At 42.9% G+C, this 7,663-nt stretch overlaps 1 pseudogene; it reads left to right on the top strand.

Annotated features, from left to right (window-relative positions):
* Nucleotides 1–2,958: 2,958 nt before the first annotated feature.
* Nucleotides 2,959–3,137, top strand: LOC135246324 (U1 spliceosomal RNA; annotated as a pseudogene).
* The last annotated feature ends 4,526 nt before the right edge of the window (nt 3,138–7,663 follow it).

The following is a 7,663-nucleotide window of genomic DNA, read 5'->3' as shown; positions in this document are numbered from 1 at the left end:
TGGAATCTGTGCAGGAGGGTCAGTGTGTCAGAGTCAGAGACGCTGTAGAAGGACAGAGTGCCGGCCGGACGGTCCACACACACTCCTACCCTGTACACACACACTGCTCTACCAGCACCATCACACACTCCTGTTCTGCGGTAGGGGGGGGGGGCAGGTATGAGTGTTGGGTTCATATTGTGCTTGACAGAATATCTGAGTTTATCAGAGACACTGTGTTTAATGCAGCTCAGACTCCAGGAGTTTTTATTGTATCCAAACCAACAGTCAGAACCCCCTCCTTTCCTGCCGATTCCTTTATATGTCACTGCTATAGAAACCCATCCCCTCTCAGACACACTGAAATCAGCCTCCCAGTAACAGTGCTCACACACACTCTCTCTGCACACAACCTGGGGCAGAGACTCAAATCTCTCTGGATGATCAGGATATGGCTGCTGTCTCCCCGGTGTGCATGTCACCCTCCTGTTCCTCTCAGACAGAGACAGCTCTCTGTACACTGTGTTTGGATCCAGTGTGAGCTGACAGCCATCTGCACACCAGAGACATTAATGAGATTAATTATCATTATTAATATTCACCTCATTATGTGTGTGAGAGAGAAAGAGCTGTGATAGTACCTATGTGTGTGTGTTTGTTTACATGTGTGCTTCTGTACGTGTGTTTATGTGTTGTAAGAGAGAAGTCTCTCTCTCTCACACACACACACACACAGCAGAGTGTGTACCTATGGAAAGTGTATTGTCGATACACACTCACATTTCCTGGGTCCTGGTTTGGTCCTGTTCTCTCCTCCATGGTCCACACTGTAAGAACAGCAGAACAGAATTTTGAATTTTAACCATCCTTTATTTCCACTCTCAACACACCAATGACATTACATAAATAAAAACAAAGACACAATAAAACACAAAACCAAAATCATATGAAAAACACACATCTGTCACAAAGAAAACTTATTCCATTCCCTCACTCTATTCCAAGTGCAAAAATAGCTCCCCTTCCTCCACCGAACATAAAACACTCTTATAACACACTCAGGTTCTCCATTGCTTTGTAATACTGAAACTCCACCATCACTGTGTCCCTGATCAAACCCCTAACTACAACAACCACATCTTATTTACTGCAGTGATCCCCTGCAGCACCCTCCACCGGAAATCCCCAACCCTCTTGAGTAACGCTGGTTTGAACAGTGCCCTCCATGCCCCCCCAACTCCTTTTGTGTGCGTGTGTGCATGTGTGAGGTGCAGTGTGGAAACTCTCTGTACTTACAGTAGTGTGAGTGTGTCCAGTTTAGCAGCAGACAGCGCTCTCACTCCTGAGTCTCCTGGGTGATTGAATCTCAGGTCCAGCTCTCTCAGGTGTGTGTGTGTATGTGTGTGTGTGTGTGTGTGTGTGAGGTCCAGTGTGGAATGTGGAAACTCTCTGTACTTACAGCAGTGTGAGTGTGTCCAGTTTAGCAGCAGACAGCGCTCTCACTCCTGAGTCTCCTGGGTGATTGTATCTCAGGTCCAGCTCTCTCAGGTGTGAGGGGTTTGAACACAGAGCTGAAGCCAGAGAATCACAGCCTCTCTGTGTGACTCTACAGCCTGACAGCCTGCAAAGCGAAGGACACACACACCTTACACACATTAATATAAACTAACAGGGCTGTGTGCGTCAAACACATAGCAATGTGTTACACACCTTAGAGCACATTAATATAAACTAACAGGGCTGTGTGTGTCAAACACATAGCAGTGTATTACACACCTTACAGCACATTAATATAAACTAACAGAGCTGTGTGTGTTAGACACATAGCAGTGTGTTACACACCTTACACACATTAATATAAACTAACAGGGCTGTGTGTGTCAAAAACATAGCAGTGTGTTACACACCTTACACACATTAATATAAACTAACAGGGCTGCGTGTGTCAAACACAGCAGTGTGTTACACACCTAACAGCACATTAATATAAACAAATAGAGCTGCGTGTGTTAGACACATAGCAGTGTTTTACACACCTTACACGCATTGGGATGGCAGGTATGCCATCCCGCCAAGTTACGCCTTGGCGGGGGCATGCCCCATACCTATACAGCACCGAGAGTTTGGCACTTTTCAGGGTTCCCCACAGAAATAACCACAACAGCCACAGACACTCAGCCCTTAAAAACATTAAATTCTGTACATTCTGACCCCATTTCAACACAGATTTCATAAACAACTTCACATGTCCACACAATAAAGCCCCAAACTAAGGGGATTTTGCGTTTTCTCCTTCTTCTTCTTCTCATTCTTATTTTTCCTGCCGCCAATCCCACTAACAACGTCTCCCCATTGGACATTTTACAGACACCAGCCAAATCTTCACCTACACAACCCAATCAAAAACGCGCATACACACGCAAAATACCCATACCTTTTTAACTCTGAAACATTTCCAATTTAAACAGCTAGTCTGCCTGTGGTGTAGTGGGCAAGGTCCCAGTCTTGGGAACATGGGGTTGTAGGTTCAAGCCCAGCTAAGAACATGTTTCTTCAACCTGCTTTTACCCTAACTAATAATTGTCTGCTAGTTCTCAATTATTGCTTTTGCACCATATCTATTTACATATATAGCAAACCGAAACTGCTAAACGGTACACGCTCATCAGACTGTACAAATTCACACAAGGATAGCCATAATCCACAATTGTTTCTTACAGGGTCACTTCGCATTTCTCACTCTCATAATAAACCGCTTTGCAAAAAGAAATGATATCTCATAAAAAACACGTTTTCAACGTACAAAAATGCCAAGTTACTCACACATACAAGACATATACCGTCTATAACTCATTCATTCAGACTGCCAAAATCCAGGCCTGCCATTAAAAGTATTGATATCCAAATGACGCCAAGTTATGGTACTACAAACAATATAGGCTATCTTGCCTCACCAAAATTAAATAAGATGTATTCCAAAGCATTACCTGGCGGGGGAGATACCATGATCATGAAGGTGGTTCACCCAGGGCGAGGCTCGGCCATTGCACTTCGGTCATGCTGACCCCTGCGAATTCCCCAAATGTATTGGCGGCGACATAGCTCAGGAGGTAAGACCGATTGTCTGGCAGTCGGAGGGTTGCCGGTTCAAACCCTGCCCTGGGCATGTCGAAGTGTCCTTGAGTAAGACACCTAACCCCTAACTGCTCTGGCGAATGAGAGGCCTCAATTGTATAGCGCTTTGGATAAAAGCGCTATATAAATGCAGTCCATTTACCATTTAGCAATGCTAAAATTTGCATGACATTGTAAAATGGTAAGATAACAAAACACAGGGCCAAGTGACTTGAAAGAATTGAGGAAATATTGGGTAGCATTGCTTTGGAATACATCTTATTTAATTTCGGTGAGGCAAGATAGCCTATATTGTTTGTAGTACCGTAACTTGGCGTCATTTGGATATCAATACTTTTAATGGCAGGCCTGGATTTTGGCAGTCTGAATGAATGAGTTATAGACGGTATATGTCTTGTATGTGTGAGTAACTTGGCATTTTTGTACATTGAAAACATGTTTTTATGAGATATCATTTGAGTTTACACCCCACTACAGTTCAGTAAACAGGACTAATTCATTTTCTTCATTCATTACATTACATTACAGGCATTTGGGCAGACGCTCTTATCCAGAGCGACGTACAACAAAGTGTATAACCATAACCAGGAACAAGTATGACGAAAACCCTAGAGAGAAGTACCGGTCCAAGTGCAGGGAACAACCGCATAGTTCAACTTGGACCCTGAAGGTTAAACTGATAAACACTAACACAAACGAAAACAGCAACAACACAGTCTATGGAAAAATACAAGCAGTAGTTAAGACAGGTGCATTAACTTCACCTACGAAACAGCTACCTAGTTACAACCCTAAGCTAACAGTCATTTAAGAGATTACAGGGAGGTAGGGAGGGATGGGGAGAGGTGCAGCCTGAAGAGGTGAGTCTTCAGTCGTCGCTTGAAATGGGTCAGTGTCTCAGCTGTTCTGACCTCCATGGGGAGGTCATTCCACCATCGTGGGGCCAGAACATTCATTCATTCATTCATTTGTGTAGTCGAATTCTACCAAGAGGAAGAACAGGAACATGATGTTTCAGTTCTATGAAGTGTCTGTTTTCACATTAGAAACATTGACATGTGTGTTGTATATGCAGTTGTCTATGACCATGAAATGCACTTTTTGTACGTCGCTTTGGATAAAAGCGTCTGCCAAGTAAATGTAATGTAATGTATTTAGTCACATTGTAGCCCTTTGGATTGAAGGGGTTTGTGTTTGTACTCACCCCAGTCTCTGCAGTTTACAGTGTGGGTCCTTCAGTCCAGCAGACAGCGCTCTCACTCCTAAATCCTGCAGCTCGTTGTCTCTGAGCTCCAGATCTCTCAGCTCTGAATGAGGAGAATGCAGGACTGAGGCCAGAACATCACAGCAGCCCTCTGTGAGATTACACCAACTCAGCCTGTGGAGAGACCACACACACACAAACACGCACGCACGCACACAAACACACGCACAAATTCTTTGTGACATTGTTTACCTTGACAGTTGATACATATGTACCTATGCATTCCTGAGATGTACACACAAAAACAGGGAGGGGGGTGTGTAAATTAAGTTCATAAAGTATTCTGACTAATCCACAATAGTCTAAGGCAATTACTGGGCCCTAACAACCCTTTCCATGTGATGAACTTATCTGATTTGCAAACATATTAATTTAATCTGCAAACACAAAAAACAGCATTTTCTGTGGTGCACTTTACCTCACCTGACCTTTCTTCAGTTCATAAACATCTATAAGACGCAGCAGTTCAAAGACGCAGAATATTCATCACTATGAATAGATAAATATAACTGTTAATGTATAACTACTCGTATAACCCATTAGCTAAATACATTACTGTTATAATGATAATATGTTCTTCCTAATCTTGTAACCATCAAGTTATCAAACAATTTAAGTTTAACAATTTATACAGTCTGTCAGGGTTTTTGACATTAATTTTTAAATATTCAGCAAGGTGAAATGAAACCGCATTCAATTCAAAATTTCGCTCTATTTACCTCTAGCCAAAGTAACTTGACGGTAACCACGACGACGCTGTTTAGAATGTGGCCGTTAGGAGGGTCGGTTTGTTACCATGGCGATGCCAGCTCGCTCTGAGCTGTTTACTGTTACCTCAGCTAGTTCATTCTTTGAAAATACAGAACTACGGTTACATAACACAATTATTTGATAATAACTATTAACACTTTGCAAATATCATTTGTTTACCATTTACATCAAACAACATGACCCTCAAGTTGACACTTGTTGCCGTTGTTCCAAGTTCAGCTTTCGCATTGACTCACAGGCACGAGTTAGCTAGCTAGCCACCCCAACCTACCTTAACGTTACTTCATGACCCAACCTAGCTAGCGGAGCCAGTGAGGAACTAAGCAGCTAACTGTCACAGACAACTTAAATATATACACCAGTATATAAAATAACATGAAGGTTTTATCTAACCAGTCATGATATTACTGGTCAGACCTGCGATATTGTACCTGCTAACAGCTGAAGCAGTGCCGGAGCCGTGTACGAGCTGGGCCACACTTCAGTTCATCTGGCACGATCTCCCAGAAATGCAACTACTGCATCAACTGGAATTACACTGCATCGCCATCTAGTGGCTGTATCAGAACAGCACAACTGATTACTGCCACTAACTTTTATTGCTGGTAGACACTAGATTTTCAAAAATGTGCTGTCTTTTGAAACTTCTACACATTGCACCTATGTTCTGTATGTCTTTACGCTATAATCCATCCATTAATTTTATTTTCGCACGCTTTTGCGTTAATTATTGCGTTACATTTAATTATTTTTGTAACAATGATAATAATAATGAAAATAAAAGCCGATGTATTAGGTCCTTTTTTATTCTTTTAAAACCCCTTATCAATATGTTTGGTAGCCCTTGTGGAGTAATATAAACTGCACAAAAAATGTAATAAGTGGGGACATTTGAAGATTATTAGAATACTTATCTAAGAAATACTCCTGTAGGATGTTTGGCCACCACCAAAAGTAAAGATGTAAAAGGAAACATATATTTTTTTGTGGACAGCGACTTTGCTTATTTCCTTTTTGTTATCTGTTACAAACTTCCCACAGCACTGCAAACTAACACAGCTAAAGGCAGATTCACTGTAACAGGAAGTAATGCACATGCTCATATGCATGTATTGTGGTGTGGGCCTCTGGAGCCCCGCACCTCCCTGCCATCAGCCACTACTCAGCTCCACTTCACCTGTGTCTCACCGGCCCAGCCTGCAGCACCATGGACAGCACCAGAGGGACAGGGCTGAGTTTCAGCACCTCCACTCCGCACTCAGACCTGGACCTGAGATACAGTCAGGCCACCGGCAGCATACCAGTGCTTTTTCCACACTACTTTCCCCTTTGCCTGAGTAGCTGCTGGCCCTATATAGGCCTCATGGTCTCACTCCAGGGGTGTGCTGGCTTTCCCCTCACTGAGTGACTAACAGAGTTTCTGATTCTCGTTTTTTTTTTTTTTTTGTGGCAGACTCGGACGTGCCCCTCCTCGTCTGCTGTGGATGGTGGTAGGTACTACAGTTTAGGTCAGGTCAAACTTTATTCTGTCAAATGTGAACTTGTGTGGATTGTGGGAGATGATCTCTGGATAGCATTTCAGTGAAGCTCAAACAATTTATTTCATTATCCAACAATCTTTCATAAAAAGCACTTTTGGTATGCACCACAATTTCTTTGTGTTCCTTTTCTTTATCTTACAATATCTTCAGGTGCATGTCCTTGCCTCTCTTATAGAATAGTGTCCAGTCCATCTTGCCATGTCTTGTAAATAAAATGATTGCCTCTTAACACTGTTAAAGCGTTCTATTCATGGTTATTGGCAACTCTCTGTCATGGTTCTGGGGTGTAGTGGCCTTGTGCTGCCACTAGAAGGCACCCGGCCTTTGAGAATTTCTTCATTTGTTCCAGGTGTCTGATTCCCAATTATTTTCACCTGGGGAGAACAGCCATCAGCGCTTCTGTGTAAAACCCCTTTATCACAAAGCCGGTACGGTATTGGTATAGGTGCTCGGTGGACCGTGTACAGAATTGTGTTTGTGGTTGGTTCTGTGTCCTCTTTTAAGGCGATTCAGTCTCTTAGCGCAGTGAGTGCATTCTGACGCCTTAAGAGTATTTATACTTTTATTTTGAGCTCATGTGAGCCGTTGGGTATTGGGACGTTGTCCCTGGTAATGTATTTTGTTTGTGTTTTTCTGAGCTGCGTCTCAGGTTTTTCTTTTCGCTGAGTAATTTTTGCTACTCAGTTGTCTATTTTCTTTTAAGACCAGTTTTGGGTTTGGTACCAGAGCTTCGCCTCTGTACCACTGGTCCTCTTCTTTTTCGCCCTGGTTTTCACGGGTTGCTTTTGGTTTCGCGAGCCAGTTTTACGGCTGGACCAGGTGGTCCTTCGGAGTGGCTTTTTACTCCGTGTTTTTTTTGTTGTTGTTTATGATCCTTTGTGTGCGGGAGTTGCTCTCCCAAGGATCTTATTTGTTTTGTGTTTTACTTCCGGGTGTTCCCTTTCCTTTGTCCTTCGGGACTTTGTGGTTAACG

Source organism: Anguilla rostrata, unplaced genomic scaffold (genome assembly GCF_018555375.3).
Source record: "Anguilla rostrata isolate EN2019 unplaced genomic scaffold, ASM1855537v3 scaf0177, whole genome shotgun sequence".
NCBI lineage: Eukaryota > Metazoa > Chordata > Actinopteri > Anguilliformes > Anguillidae > Anguilla > Anguilla rostrata.
Note: the sequence above shows the minus strand (reverse complement) of the source record. Positions and strands in the feature narration are given on the sequence as shown.